The sequence below is a fragment of the Balaenoptera ricei genome, chromosome 5 (assembly GCF_028023285.1).
Source record: "Balaenoptera ricei isolate mBalRic1 chromosome 5, mBalRic1.hap2, whole genome shotgun sequence".
Taxonomy (NCBI): domain Eukaryota; kingdom Metazoa; phylum Chordata; class Mammalia; order Artiodactyla; family Balaenopteridae; genus Balaenoptera; species Balaenoptera ricei.
The window spans coordinates 80,378,785-80,395,530 of NC_082643.1; positions in this window are offsets into that span (position 1 = coordinate 80,378,785).

A 16,746-nucleotide genomic window follows, 5' to 3' on the forward strand; every position below is an offset into this window, starting at 1 on the left:
CCCACCTCAAGAAATAAGAAACATCTCAAATAAACAACCTAACCTTACACCTAAAGCAATTAGAGAAAGAAGAACAAAAAAACCCAAAGTTAGCAGAAGGAAAGAAATCATAAAGCTCAGATCAGAAATAAATGAAAAAGAAATGAAGGAAACAATAGCAAAAATCAATAAAACTAAAAGCTGGTTCTTTGAGAAGATAAACAAAATTGATAAACCATTAGCCACACTCATCAAGATAAAAAGGAAAAAGACTCAAATCAACAGAATTAGAAATGAAAAAGGAGGAGTAACAACTGACACTGCAGAAATACAAAGGATCATGAGAGATTACTACAAGCAACTATATGCCAACAAAATGGACAACCTGGAAGAAATGGACAGATTCGTAGAAAAGCACAACCTTCTGAGACTGAACCAGGAAGAAATAGAAAATATAAACAGACCAAACACAAGCCCTGAGATTGAAACTGTGATTAAAAATCTTCCAACAAACAAAAGCCCAGGACCAGATGGCTTCACAGGCGAATTCTATCAAACATTTATAGAAGAGCTAAGACCTATCCTTCTCAAACTCTTCCAAAATATAGCAGAGGGAGGAACACTTCCAAACTCATTCTATGAGGCCACCATTACCCTGATACCTAAACCAGACAAAGATGTCATAAAAAAAGAAAACTACAGGCCAGTGACACTGATGAACATAGATGCAAAAATCCTTAACAAAATACTACCAAACAGAATCCAACAGCACATTAAAAGGATCATACACCATTATCAAGTGGGGCTTATCCCAGGAATGCAAGGATTCTTCAATATATGCAAATCAATCAATGTGATAAACCATATTAACAAATTGAAGGAGAAAAACATATGATCATCTCAATAGATGCAGAAAAAGCTGTTGACAATATTCAACACCCATTTATGATTAAAAGCCCTCCAGAAAGCAGGCATAGAGGGAACTTACCTCAACATAATAAAGGCCATGTATGACAAACCCACAAGCAACGTTGTTCTCAATGGTGAAAAACTGAAACCATTTCCACTAAGATTAGGAATAAGACAAGGCTGCCCACTCTCACCACTGTTATTCAACATAGTTTTGGAAGTTTTAGCAACAGCAGTCAGAGAAGAAAAAGAAATAAAATGAATCCAAATTGGAAAAGAAGAAGTAAAACTGACACTGTTTGCACATAACATGACACTATACATAGAGAATCCTAAAGATGCTACCAGAAAATTACTCGAGCTAATCAATGAATTTGGTAAACTAGTAGGATACAAAATTAATGCAGAGAAATCTCTTGCATTCCTATACATTAATGATGAAGAATCTGAAAGAGAAATTAAGGAGACACTCCCATTTACCACTGCAACAAAAAGAATTAGATACCTAGGAATAAACCTACTTAAGGAGACAAAAGACCTGTATGCAGAAAACTATAAGACACTGATGAAAGAAATTAAAGATGATACCAACAGATGGAGAGATATACCATGTTCTTGGATTGGAAGAATCAACATTGTGAAAATGACTCTACTACCCAAAGTAATCTACAGATTCAATGCAATCCCTATCAAACTACCAAGGGCAGTTTTCACAGAACTAGAACAAAAAATTTCACAATTTGTATGGAAACACAAAAGACCCCGAATAGCCAAAGCAATCTTGAGAAAGAAAAATGGAGCTGGAGGAATCAGGCTCCCTGACTTCAGACTATACTACAAAGCTACAGTAATCAAGACAGTATGGTACTGACACAAAAACAGAAATATAGATCAATGGAACAGGATAGAAAACCCAGAGATAAAGCCATGCACATATAGTCACCTTATTTTTGAAAAAGGAGGCAAGAATATACAATGGAGAAAAGACAACCTCTTCAATATGTGGTGCTGGGAAAACTGGACAGGTACATGTAAAAGAATGAATTTAGAACACTCCCTAACACCATACACAAAAATAAACTCAAAATGGATTAAAGACCTAAATGTAATGCCAGACACTGTAAAACTCTTAGAGGAAAACATAGGCAGAACACTCTGTGACATAAATCACAGCAAGATCCTTTTTGACCCACCTCCTAGAGAAAGGGAAATAAAAGCAAAACTAAACAAATGGGACCTAATCAAACTTAAAAGCTTTTGCACAGCAAAGGAAACCATAAACAAGACGAAAAGACAACTGTCAGAATGGGAGAAAATATTTGCAAATGAAGCAACTGACAAAGGATTAATCTCCAAAATATACAAGCAGCTCATGCTGTTCAATATCAAAGAAACAAAAAACCCAATCCAAAAATTGCAGAAGACCTAAATAGACATTTCTCCAAAGAAGATATGCAGATTGCCAACAAACACAGGAAAGGATGCTCAACATCACTAATCATTAGAGAAATGCAAATCAAAATTACAGTGAGGTATCACCTCACACCAGTCAGAATGGCCATCATCAAGAAGTCTACAAACAAAAAATGCTGGAGAGGGTATGGAGAATAGGGAACCCTCTTGCACTGTTGGTGGGAATGTAAGTTGATAAAGCTACTATGGAGAACAGTATGGGGGTTCCTTAAAAAACTAATAATAGAGCTACCATATGACCCAGCAATCCCACTACTGGGCTTATACCCTGAGAAAACCATAATTCAAAAAGAGTCATGTGCCACAATGTTCATTGCAGCTCTATTTACAATAGCCAGGAAATGGAAGCAACCTAAGTGTCCATTGACAGATGAATGGATAAAGAAGATGGGGCACATATATACAATGGAATATTACTCAGCCATAAAAAGAAACAAAATTGAGTTATTTGTAGTGAGGTGGATGGACCTAGAGTTTGTCATACAGAGTGAAGTAAGTCAGAAAGAGAAAAACAAATCCCATATGCTAATACATATATATGGAATCTGAAAAAAAAATGGTTCTGAAGAACCTAGGGGCAGGACAGGAATAAAGATGCAGACGTAGAGAATGGACTTGAGGATATGGGGAGTGGGAAGTGTAAGCTGGGACGAAGTGAGAGAGTGGCATGGACATATATAAACTACCAAATGTAAAATAGGTAGCTAGTGGGAAGCAGTCACATAGCACAGGGAGATCAGCTTAGTGCTTTGTGACCACCTAGAGGGGTGGGATAGGGAGGGTTGGAGGGAGCGCAAGAGGGAGGGGATATGGGGATATATGTAAATGTATTGCTGATTCACTTTGTTATACAGGAGAAACGAACACACCATTGTAAAGTAATTATGTTTTTGTTATGGTGGGCCACAAGAGACATTCTTGTGGAAGGTTGGAATGGCAGAAACGAAGCAGCAGCTATTTTGTAGTTCTCACACTTAGTTGGTCATGTGCTGGTTCACTTTATTGATGTGGAGCAGCAGCTGGCACTGCAAATACTCCACCTTTTCACAAATTCTCCTTCAGCTTCTCTAGCTCTTGGCCTAGTTGTATGTTTAGCTCCAAGGTAAAGGACACCAGCTTCTCTTATAGTATGCCCATACCATAAAGGTCAGAGGCAGTAAGAACTAACATGGTTCCAGCTGTACTCATGGAATTTAGCTTATCCTTGATCTCCTACACTTTACATCCATCTTTCTTCCTGATTGCCTGTTCTATGGACTTCAAGCTTCAACAACAAACAAGAAGACAACTTTACAGATTCCATAAACAGTTTGCATAATTACATAAGATAAAAACCCTTGTATATATGCAATATAAAATATATTTGTATGTGATATACAGTATAGAATATGTGATATACAACATACAACACAGTGTATATCACCTACTAGTTCTTCTCTGACTGGGGCTGTAATAGATACATAACCCTTGAGTCACAGCACAACTAATTACATCCTCAGAAACAGTATTCTGAAGAACACTAATTAGCAAATTCTAATGTAGTTGAGTTATTTTTTTGGATAGGATTTTCCCCGTAGTTGAGTAAAAATGTGTTTAGAGTAACATATCGCATAGTAGCATCTAATCTGCCACTTCACTGTAGGTTGCAGTAAGAAATAACATTTAGGGTTCTGTTGTGGGTTGAATTACATCCCCTAGAAAGATATATTTAAGTCCTTACCCCTGGTACCTGTGAATGTGACCTTGGAAATAGGGTCTTTGCAGATGTAATTAAGATACAAGTTAAGATGAAGCCATACTGGATTTGGACTGGCCCTAATTCTTATAAGAACAGACATAGAGACACAGACATACACGCAGAGGGAAGACTACCACGTGGATACAGAGTATGAGATTGAAGTTATGCTGCCACAGCCAACAAACTCCAAAGATTGCTGGCAATCTCCAAAAGCTAAAAGAGGCAGGGAAACATTCTTCCTAGAGCCTTCCGAGGGAGCACAGACCTGCTGTTCCCTTGGTTTTGGACTTCCAGCCTCCAGAACTGCGAGATAATAGATTTCATGTCATTTCTTCTTTTTTTTTTTTTAATTTTTATTTATTTATTTTTGACTGCATTGGGTCTTCGGTGCTGTGCATGGGCTTTCTCTAGTTGCGGCGAGCAGGGACTACTCTTTGGTGCAGTGTGCAGGCTTCTCATTGCAGTGGCTTCTGTTATTGCGGAGCACAGGCTCTAGGTGCGTGGGGTTCAGTAGTTGTGGCACGCAGGCTCAGTAGTTGTGGCTCACGGGCTTAGTTGCTCCATGGCATGTGGGATCTTCCTGGATCAGGGATTGAACCCGTGTTCCCTGCATTGGCAGGTGGATTCTTACCCACTGTGCCACCAGGGAAGTCCTCATGTCAGTTCTTACTGTTGTTTTAAGCCACCCAGCTTGTGGTAATTTGTTAGAGCAGTCCTAAGAAACTTATACAGGTTCCAAATTAATTTTCCTGATGCCCATTCTGGTAGTCATAGGTCTGATCACCCACATTTCATAAAATCCATTGCAGGACAAAGCTAAAGGGCACGTTGGTGACCATCCAAGAAGTCTTAGAAATTGTGCTCCTTTTGAGAAGAGCTTTGATGTTGAGAAGGATGTGGAAAAATGGAAGTCCTCATACACTGTTGGTGGGAATGTAATTGGGGCAGCTACTATGGAAAACAGTAGGGGGATTTCTCAAAAAATTAATAGAACTAACATATGATCCATCAATTCTACTTGTAGGTATATATCCAAAGAATATGAAAACATTAATTTGAAAAGATATATGCACCCCAATGTTCATAGCAGAATTATTTACAGTAGCCGAGATATGGAAGCAACCTAAGTGCCCATTGATGGATGAATGGATAAGGAAGATGTGGTATATGTATGTGTATACATACATATATAATAATGGAATACTACTTAGCCATAAAAAGAGGTAAAACCTCGCCATTTGTGACAACATAGATGGATCTTGAGGGTATTATGCTAAGTGAAATAAATCAGATAGAGAGAGACAAATACTGTACGATTTCACTCATATGTGGAATATAAAAAGCAACAAACAAAAGATAAAATAAATAAACCAAATAAAAACAACCATGTAGATACAGAGAACAGAGTAATGGTTACCAGAGGGGAAGAGACAGGAGGGAGGGCAAGATGGGTAAAGTTGTTCAATTGTATGGTGATGGATGGAAACTAAATTTTTGGTGCTGATCATGCTGTACAGTATATATAAGTAGAAATATTATATTGTGCACAGGAAACTTACACTGTGTTATAAACCAATGTTATTTCAATTAAAAAAAGTGCTTTGATTCATTGGAGCATTATTTACAATAGTCAGGATATGGAGACAAACTAAGTGTCCATTCATGGATGAATGGATAAAGAAGATGTGGTATATACACACAATGGAATATTACTCAGCCATAAAAAATAATAAAATCTTGCCATATGCAACAACATGGATAGAACTTGGGAGTAATATGTTAAGTGAAATAAGTCAGACAGAGGAAGACAGACACCATGTGATTTCACTCATCTGAACACAAAAAAACACCTTTTTTGTGTGTGTGTGACTAGACTTTTGGTGGTGATCACTTTGTAGTGTATACAGATGTGGAATTATAATGTTGTACATGTGAAAGTTATATAATGTTGTATACCAATTTTACCTCAGTTAAAAAAAAATAAAGTTCTTTGTGTTCAACCAACACGGACAGTTTGGAATTATTTCATACCACTCTCATGCCATAAGTGTTTAGGTCCCTCATACAAGTTCTCTGGATGGCAAACGTCCAGGATGCTCCAGGTAAGCAGAAGTCAGGGCAGCATCTCCAGTGCCCTAACCAGCTATCTCCAAACTGATGCTCTCTGGGCAGGAGGCTGACTCTGGGCAATTAGTTCTCCTTGGATGTGAAGAAGTGTGATGACTTAGAATGAAGTTTGTCTTTCTGCAGCTCCCAGGTACTCTCAAAGGAGGGTCTTTTCTCATCCTTCTAAACCTTAGTCTTACTAGCCTTGAGGTTTTTCTGTGTCTTCCTCTCTGATCTGAGAGATACTCGTCCTTCTTCCTTCTTTCTCACCCAAGGTCATTTATCTATTATCTGCTGGCTTAAAAACTCATTCTGTAGGTATGTGTCTTACTCTTCCTGACTCAAGCCTATTTTATTTTTGTTTTAGTATCTACAGTGGGTTACAACCTGAGGGCAGAGGGAGGGGTGGGTGGATTGCGCAGGGAGCGGGAAGAAGCCTTTGGGAGAGAAATACAGTCAAGACTTAGAAATATTATCTCATCATAAGAAACTCCTTCCTTCCTCCCTCCTTCCCTCCTTTCTTTCCACCCTTCCTTCCTTCCTTCCTCTCTCTTTTCTTTCCTTCATTCTTTTCTCCCTTCCTTCTTGTATTGATTGTCCATATACTTTGCTAACCACTAAACCACAGTGATGTTCCATGTTTCCTTCTTTCTCAGGGCTCACAGCCTATCAGGGATAGTGATACACAGAACTCACAATCTGTCCATTACTTAATGGGAGGACCAGTCTACTCCCCGGGGCTCAGTGATGGTGGGGAGCAGAGCATGCCAAACAGAGGAAACGCTAAGGTACAAAAGTATCTCTTCACAAAGGTATATTTAGGGAACTGTGTGTCATTGGAGTATGTTACGAGAATGTTGAGAGATGAGACTAAAAAGGAGGGTAAGATCTTTGAAAGGACTTGAATGACATACCAAATAGGGTGCTGTAGAAAATTCCAAAATTCCTAGTTCAGGAAATGATCATTGTACTCTAGATCTACCTTTCTAAGGACCCTGTATATAACATGCACTCCAGTTAGACAATAATGCCACAAAGATAGGGACCATGCCCATCTGGTTTTGTGTCCCCAGGGTCTGGCACAGTGCTTGGTGCAGATGCAGTGCTCCCCAACTGTGTGCTGAGTGAATGAATGAAGCTTAGAGAAGTACGTAGATGTGGCCAAAGCCTGACATGTGAATCATGATTCTGGGAGATTTATAAAGGATAATACAAAATAAACCAGAGACACCTGTCAGCTATGTTCTCACCAAAATCTTTCTTATATTTACTCTAAATCCCTCATGCTGTGATCTGGTACAGAGCCCCTTGTCCTTTGTGGAAGTGGAAGGTAACTAACACATTTCCTTGTAGCATAAACATAGGTGTGCTTGATGATCATTACTGACTTGTCCTCAGTATCTCCAGAAGAAACAGTTTCTATTTTTTAAAATTACTTTTTCTATAAATCTCATTTTCCAACTATTTAATCATCTTTGCAGCTCACCTAGACTTTCTGTCACTTTACCTCTTTTGGCTGCCAACGTCTTGCCTGGAAAAGAAGCAGCTTGAGTTATATAGTCTCTAAGGGAAAAAATTCTGGCCAAATTACCTTTGGACTGACAAGGAAAGACGAGAAGTCAGTGTAAGGAAGGACTAGGAAATGCTCCATGTCTAATATTTGGATAATGTTTGGGTTCTAGTCAGTAAGTTAATAAGAAATTACTATATTAGACTTGAAAGGAATTAGAATTCAATAAAATACACAATGCTACAATTTTAACAAAACTGCTTTCTGAGGTTGTTGAGAAACCAAGGTAATTTGGTTTTAAAATGAGAGAGAAAACAACAGATGTTGAGTGTCTACCATGTACCTGGAACTTTTCATACTTTACTTCTTTTAATTCTTAAAAGAATTCTAAGAAGTAGGTATTTGTCCCTGTGTCATAAATAAGAAAAGTTAGAGAGCTTAAGGACCTTGCCCAAGATCTCATATCTAGTGATTGACAGAGTCAGTACTTGAACCCACATTTGTTCAACTAAAAACCAAGGCTCTTTGCCTGTTATCCTGAAATTGGGCAGAAAATAGAAGGAATAGCCAGGGTGCTGGGCTATTTCTAAAACCACCATCACCATTTATTGAATACCTCTTAGGCATCATCAGGATTTAGGCTAGACGAATTTCACACACAGCATCAGATGAAGTTTAATCTACTCTTTGCCCTAAAGCTGTTTTCCTGAGCATTATCATCCCCATTCCACAAATAACAAAACTGAAGCCCAGGAAATTTAAATGACTGATCTATTTTTATGTGGTTAGTGAAGGACAGAGAAGGGAGTCCAGGCCCTATGGGTGTTGCTCCTTGCACTTCCTCGCTGTGCTGTCAATCATGTCAGTCAGGAAAGGCTGCTTCAAGTACAAGACCAGGGGTACCATGGGATGCCAACTGTGGGGAGTAGCCAGCTTTAACTAGAGCTGTAGCACCGAGGCAAGTAGGATCTAGACTTCGCCTCTACCAATTCCATAATTTTGCTGCTCTGAACAAGTATACTCAACTGACAGATAACACAAGCTAATGTTCCTGCCTTGATCTTTTTTTCCCCTAGAGGTCTGGAACAGTTCCTTTAATCTATTAGTGTCATTTTGAATAATAGAGAGAGTGGAGTGTTTCTCAAACTTCAATGTTCAAAAGAATCACCTTGGGTACCTGATTGAAATGTGATTTCTGGACCCCACTCCTAGAAATTCTGACTCCACAGGCCTGGAATGGGCCTGAAGAATCTGCATCTTAAACAAGTACTCCAGATACTGCTGATGCAGGTAGTGTCTTGAAACCCTTGTGTAGTGGTTGAGATTCTGAGCCTGAATCCCTGGCTCCATCACTACTAGCTTTGTGGTGGTGACTGAGTTACTCAGCCTCGCTTAGCCTCAGTTTACCTATCTATAAAATGGAAATAATGATGATACCTACCTACCTCTCAGTCATGTGAGGACTGACTAAAGCAATGCATATAAAACATTTAATGTGTTTCTGGCACATAGTAAATGCTCAATTAATGTTAACTGTTATTATGCTAATGAGAAGTTATTTAGAGAAAAAAAGATTGAATCATTCTACTAGAAATTTTTTATGTCTTTGTGACTAGGCAGGTAGGGGTTGGGGTGGGGGAAGGAATTAACCTGTTCCTGGAAATGTTAGTAATACAAGCCTTTTTTCCTCTGGAATATCTTTCATATATGTTCTTTTTTTCTTTTGCTAGTGGTGTAAATTTATTTTCAGGGTGCCAGATTTTTTGGAAAGGAATTCCTTTCTCACTGATAATCACTAAATAGATCTCTGGTTGAGGGGGCACTCATTTTTCTATGGGCTCTGTAAAGGCTGCTTGGAAAATTTCCTTTGGGTTTTTAAGAGAAATGATAATGGAAGAAGCAAAAGTCAGGAATTTCAGAACAACCTCTCTTTCCCATCATATATTTAGGTCAGAGATGCCAACATCCCTCTGCCAGAGAGAGCACTCCCCTGGACTGGAGATGTAAAGACAGGAGCCAAGTGGGTTTCCATTCCACCCCTCAGAGTTCAGGGCTGGGGCCAGACTCCCAGGCACTCAATCTGCCCAAAACTGCCAGCCCATCCTGGCTTCACATCTAAACTCACATGTGCATATGGCTTTTCAAATTTCCTTGTCTGAATTCCCGTTTATCTTTCCAAGTTCCTCTCCTGCCATACCTCTTTTATCCTCTTCATATTTTGAGTTTTATTTGCTGGAGCCATATTTTTTCTTCACTATAGACTTTTCTTATGCTGTTTCTTTGTCCAAACGTGTTTTTTTTCTGCCGTTTTAACCTTCATTTTGCTTTTACATCTCTCTTGGATATTCTTTTCTATGGGATGTCTTCACTAGGTATTCGTGATATAACATTATTAGATTTTGTATTTGTTTCCTCTACTAGATCAGAAGCACTTTGACTGAGGGACCTTGTCATCTTATTCACTTTCTACCCCGTTACCTCATCACAGACACAAAGTGGGAACTCATTAAATATTTACTCAGGGAATAAACAAGTTGTCTTCTAGCATGTGTTGGAGCACCTCCAACGATGGGAAACTTATTACCTCCTGAGGCTACTGGATCCATTTTTGTAAGGTTCTCCTTATTTGAAAGCTCTTCTTGAGTAATGAACTGAAATCAGTGGTCCTGTAACTTTCCAGGAGAGAAAAATGCGACTGTTTTGGAGACTGAGACCTCCAAGTCCTGCCTCTAGTCCTGCCATCATATCACAGTCTCGGAAAGGCTCTCTAGTTAATGGCTCAAGTGCAAAATAAAGACTGTTTTCTTGAGGAAGGGCTGCTAGATAAAGATAGAGAGGCAAATGTTGGAAGAGAAAAGGTGATAGCTCATCTGGGATAGAAAATATTGCCGTTTTCTTATTTTGCTAGCAAGAGAGGCAGAAGGAGTGCTCATGAGGGACAGGGATGGAGTGGCCTTTCAAACAGGGTGTTTCAGAGAAGAATGCTCTGTGGCTGGAACAATGGACTTGGGAATTTACCAGGAAGACCGAATTGTTCTAGCATGTTCTGAATTGATATTTGAGTGAAGGAGGTAATGCCCTCTACTTTAAAACTGGAGGGAGAACACTGAGAAAGTTATCTGTTCTGTTCTGGGTGGTGGTGTGTATTGTAACTTATAGCCCATCCATTTTTTTCCCTTCACCCTAACCCTAGGAGGGAGATTTAATGATCATCATGTTATAGAAGGGAAACAAACTTCATGAAGTAATTGGGCCAAGGTGACACAGTAAATAATCATGGGGTTGTTATCTTTATCCCAGTATTTCCTCATCACTTAATGCAGTTAAATTCATTTCATTTTTACAACATACAAAACATATTGTCATTTATGTGATAACATCTCAAACAATAAGATTATAAGTCTCCTCTTTAAAAATCACATTCTATCCTTTAAATTTCTCTTTGAGAAGTTACACACAGTGGTATCTAAATACTAAATTACATAAAACAAAAGGATCTAAAACAGTGCCATTTTCTTCACCACTTGCTATTATACATGTTTTAACATTTGAAAACAGCAAATACAGCACACGCTCAATTTCTCAAGTTCAGTCAGAAGAGTACTCAAATTGCCTCAGATAAGCACCTGGTGTAATATATCCCAAGAAATTGTTTACATATCAGGAATAAATTTATAGGTATAATGAAACAACGAATTGAGAACTGACAGAAAGGGAGGTCCCTGTAACAAGGAATACTGATAATTTTCCTCAAAATAACTGATGGAGGAGTATACGGCCTGTCATTCTTCTTCCTCTTCCAAGCCTGGAGACTTTGAACCAACATCTTCACTGGGCCTTGCTAATTATTTGCCAAGGGTGACTGTTGCCCCTTTCCCTCAAGCCAAACACCCACCAAAGTCCATGGTACCTGATGAGTCCGAGGGCTGCCAGAAAGCCCTGGCCAGACTGCAGAGCTGAAGCCTTACTCAGAGTTACGGGACCAGAGTCACAGGATCAGAGTCTATCTTTGGCGTTAAGATCATAACTTTTATGGAACAAAATCTTGTCTTTAAACAAGAAGTCATGAAAATGAATATTTAGGACCCATCTTGGGTACACTGTCAGGTTGGCAATTCTTTTATTTTGCAGTTTCTTTCCAACTTCCTTGAGCCCCTCACTCTCTGCCAACCTGCCAACCAAGGTGCTTTCCTGCAGCACCAAAACAAGTACCCATTCATTTCCCCCACTTTCTGTACCTAACCTGGAATCTACCTGAATCAAAAAGCCTTTTCCCTGCCTCAGCCCCATTCATTCAGGGCCTTCCCAGATAACTGGGCTAATTCCTGATAAATTCATTCAAAAAAGATAATGGCTTAATGTGTCAGACATTTAAGAGGACTTGCATTTTAAGGGATTAATCCTAATTGTGGGAGAAATCTTGGGAATTTCAAGTACAGTATGTAAAAGGACATAAAAATGTTTATATTATGTACCAAAACTGTACAATAGAAACATAATATGAGCCATAAATATAACCTGCCTATGTAATTAAAAATTTTCTACTAGTTGCTTGAAAAAGGAGAGAGAAACAGGTGAAATTAACTTTAACAATGGTATATTTAATCCAATATATTCAAAATATTATTCTTTAAACATATAATCAATATAAAAATTATTAATGAACTACTTTACCTTCTTTTTTTTTGTTCTAAGGTTTTGAAATCTGATGTGTGTTTTACATCACAGCATATCTCGATTTGGACTAGCCACATTTCAAGTGCTCCATAGCCACACGTGGTTTGTGGCTGCCCTCCAGGACAATACAATTATAGTCAGAAAAATGAAGAGCACATCTTCTGTGTGTCTGTGTGGAGATGCGGCAAGGGAGGGGGAGGTACGTGTGTATGAAAGACATTATTGAGGGTGTAATGAGATGATAGTGGTGGTTGGCAGCAAAGGATAGAAAAGTGTGGATATATTTAATTTTTCATTGTATTTAGAAGACAGTGTGGTATAATAGAACATATATTTTAGACTATGATTGAAACTCTGCTGTGTGTTATCGGACATATCACATACGCTCTCTGAGCCGCAGATTACTTATTTGTAAAAGGGAGATAGTGATGACTGCTTTTGAGAATTGCTGTTGGGAGATTTAATGATAAAATATACAGAAAAGAACTCATGGAGGACTCTCAATAAATGCAAATCTGTCTGTCCATTTTTTCCGCTCCCTTTCAGAAAACTTTACGCTTTTTTTCTCTTCTCCATACCACTTACCCCAACCCATCCCTCTTTAAGGGCTAGTTCAATTCTCAGCTTCTCTATCAAATTTTAAAAAAATTTTATAGTTCTTACTTAACATCCTAAAAAAAATTGGAAAGACCATGAGATTTGATATTAAGATAAGTTTGGCCATATATTTACCAAATTAATCCCATTTCTGTGGCTAACATTTTGTCATCTACATGTAGCATGCTTTTTTCCTTTCTCTTGGCCTATCCAAATTCTATTCTTTCTATTGCTCAGCTCACATTCCAACTTGTACCTGAAGCATTCTCAGACCATTTGGGTATACAGTGATCTTGTTCTTGCTAAAATCATATCACTTCTACCCCAGGGTCTACCAGGCTAGATTCTATGAAGTTTACTTCCTATGGCTAATTAATAGATAATCTGCAAAAAAATGTTTTGTGGTCAGAAAAATAAGTTGATGAAATTCTGAGTTAAAAAGTTGAATAATTTCATTTTTTAATGCTCCATGTTGTGAAACTACAAAAGGGGACAATTGCTTGAAACATTTCCCAAATTCATTAATCTAAGTAAAATTTTCCTATTTTCCCTTAAACTAGCATTTCAAGGAATTAATTTTGGGATACAAGAATACATATTATGCATTATGGCAATTTAATATGTGCTTCCTCATCAACTCAAATGCACTTTATTTTTGTTTGTTTATGCCTGATCTTCCCAATAACAATATTTTGAAGTGCACTGGGATTCAAAGCTTAGAAAGAAAATTTTCGTGAATTCTTTAATTTGATCTTCACAATAATATTCCAAGCTGGTATTATTTAAGAAGAGACCTGACGGCTTCGTTCAATTTTTCAACCAATGGTGATTGAGCACTGAGGTGACGGGCACCATGTGGGTTCTGCAAATGCAGTGGTACCCAAGAGAGACTCCATGGAGGCAGACAGACATTTAACAAAACTTTCACAAAATCCAAAAGTACTTTGAAGAAGAGTAGTAATTGCTAGTACTTATATAATACTAACTTCCTGGCCATATTCTAAATATTTAAATAATTCTCAAAATAACCTAGAAACATTTATCCCCATTTGACAGATAGAAATTGAGACACAAAGAGATACAGTGATTTTCCCAGGGTCACCCAGAGCCAAGATTCAAACCCAGGCAATCTGGCTCTAGAGTTTGCCCTATGATGTACTCCCTCTCTATGTATGGATGTAGGAGGCATAGCAAGAACATGTAGCTGGAGACCTTGCCTACTACGCATTATTAGGGAAAGAACTAATGTTTAAGCTGAATCTTCAACAGTGAGTAGAGAAGGATAATTTTAAGCAGAGGAAAAATCAGGTGGGAAGGTTTTGAGTAAGTTTGTCATAGTCAAGGAAGTGTATAAGTGCCAGACTGACTTGCCTATAGTGACCCAGGGTGGAGGACAGTTCATGCCTGTCATACGTGTCATGTCACAAAAATGTAATCTTCAGGAGATGGATGGGGTGGTGATGATTGGACAACAATGTGTACTTAATACTATAGAAGGATATGCTTGAAAATGGTTAAAATGGTAAAATTTATGTTGTGTATATTTTACCACAATAAAAAATAATTGAGCAAATAGAAAGTAGATGAAGGAAAAATGATAAAATTATAACAATAATTAGGGATAGATGATGGATATATGAGAATTATAATACTCTCCCTACTTTGAAGTATATTTGAATTTTTTATAGTAAAGTTAACATAAATGTAAAAATGTAACTTTCAACCTAAAAATAATGAAAAGCAACTATTCAGAAGGAGAGCTATATGATAAGGTTTTAAGATGATCACTGGATGCTGTGTGAAAAATAAAAATGAGATTTCAGATGGTTAGGCAGAAGAATATCATTTTGTCTATGATGGAATCAGTAGTCATGAAAAGGGATGCACTTAAACATATTAAGGTTGGAGAATCATCAGACTTGGTGATGACTGGATATTGTGACATTTCTGGCATGAGCTATGGACTAGATAGTTAAGGAGGTAAGAAGATAAAAAGAAAACCAGGGCAGTGTGATGTTATAGAAGTCAAAGAAAAAGGTAGTCAGTGTTGAACGCGGAGACGAGCTCGAGTAAAGTGACCACCAAATTTAGGAATACAGAAATTATTTGTAACCTTACCTAGAGGATCTTGGGTGGGAGCCAGTTAGTCATAGGTCGATGTCACAGATTGTTTGTGTTTGCCCCAAGTTCATATATTAAAACCCTAACCCCAATGTGATGGTATTAGGAAGTAAGGTCTTTTGGAGGAAATTAGGTTCAGATGAGGTCATGAGGATGCAGATGGATTTGTTGTTATGGGGTTGGGTAGTTAAGGGAATTTCTATCTGTTGGCTTCTATTTTTCTTGTGAAAAAAGAATTAGGATAATAGTAAACGTTTATTGACGGTTTATTGACAGCAGGCATTATTTTAGAAGATTTACATATAGTGACTCATTTACTACTTACAATAACCTTATGAGGCAGGAAATATTATTGTCTCTATTTTACCAATAAGGAACTGAGGCACAGAACTGTTAAAAAAAATGTATCCTTAAGGTTGCGTTTAGGTAAATTGCTGGAACCTGAATACAAAGCCAGACAGCTTACTTTTAGAGCCCACAGTCTTAACTACGAGCCACATTTAACTAAGGTCATCCACTGATGGTGAAGGAGACATTGGAGGAGTCCGTCATCGAAGGAGTATGAAGGGAGGAAAGAGTCTCTCCAGAAACTGGAATAACATGATAAGATTATAAGGGATATAGAGAGCTCAGTTGAGACTTGGAATTACAAACTGAAAATGCTATTAATCAACCTGGTGATGTGATTTGCTCCAGAGGATCTCAGCTACTTGAACGCAGGCACTGAGAAGACAGACTATTGTGTTTATCTGAGGTTAGCACTTAGTGGGTACAGCAAAATGACAAAAAGACAACGGAGAGTGAGGGTGGCTGCAGTAATCTATAGGGAAAGAGGCTTTGGGGAATACATCCCTCATATTAAAAAGCTCTTTCTATTATGCTAGTATTTTTTCTCTCATTGGTCTTTTCTGGCAAAGACTTTTGGTGAATAGAGCAGAGCCTTGCAATTCAGCTAAGTTCAACACACTGTTATAGAGAATTTAGTATATACTAGCCTCTCTGCTACATGCTAGGTATTTTGAACCAGGATTTTGCTCTTTGTATACTATTAATGCCACTGGTACCAGAAATTTTGTCTAAAAGCAGTGTATCAGATATTTAAGTGCCTTCACTCTGGCCTATCTATATATCCTATCTTGGTTACAGGGTCATATCACTGATTACTTTCAGATTTCTTTCATGTCACTTATGTCACTCCGTAATCAAAAAATGTTAATTTTCTAGTAACATGAACAGACCCTAAGTTAACACCTCAAATTTTATTTTACAATTTAAAAAGTTAAAATTTACATCTGAGACAAATTAAAAGGAGAGTCAAATATAAAATTCTGTAGATATCATAATGACCTATCACAGCAAAATTTTAATAATTAAGACTTAGGTAATTGGAAGCTCTGAATAATCTTCAGGGTTGTTAGGACATTAGCTGATCATCAATACCCTATGAAAAACTTACTTTTATGATGATTCTGATGGACTGAAATTGTGTACTAGATTCTGAATCACAAAATTTTACATAGATTAAGCAATAATGAGATGGATCATTAAAAGTAATTTTACGGAGCTTCCCTGGTGGCGCAGTGGTTGAGAATCTGCCTGCCAATGCAGGGGACATGGGTTCGAGCCCTGGTCTGGG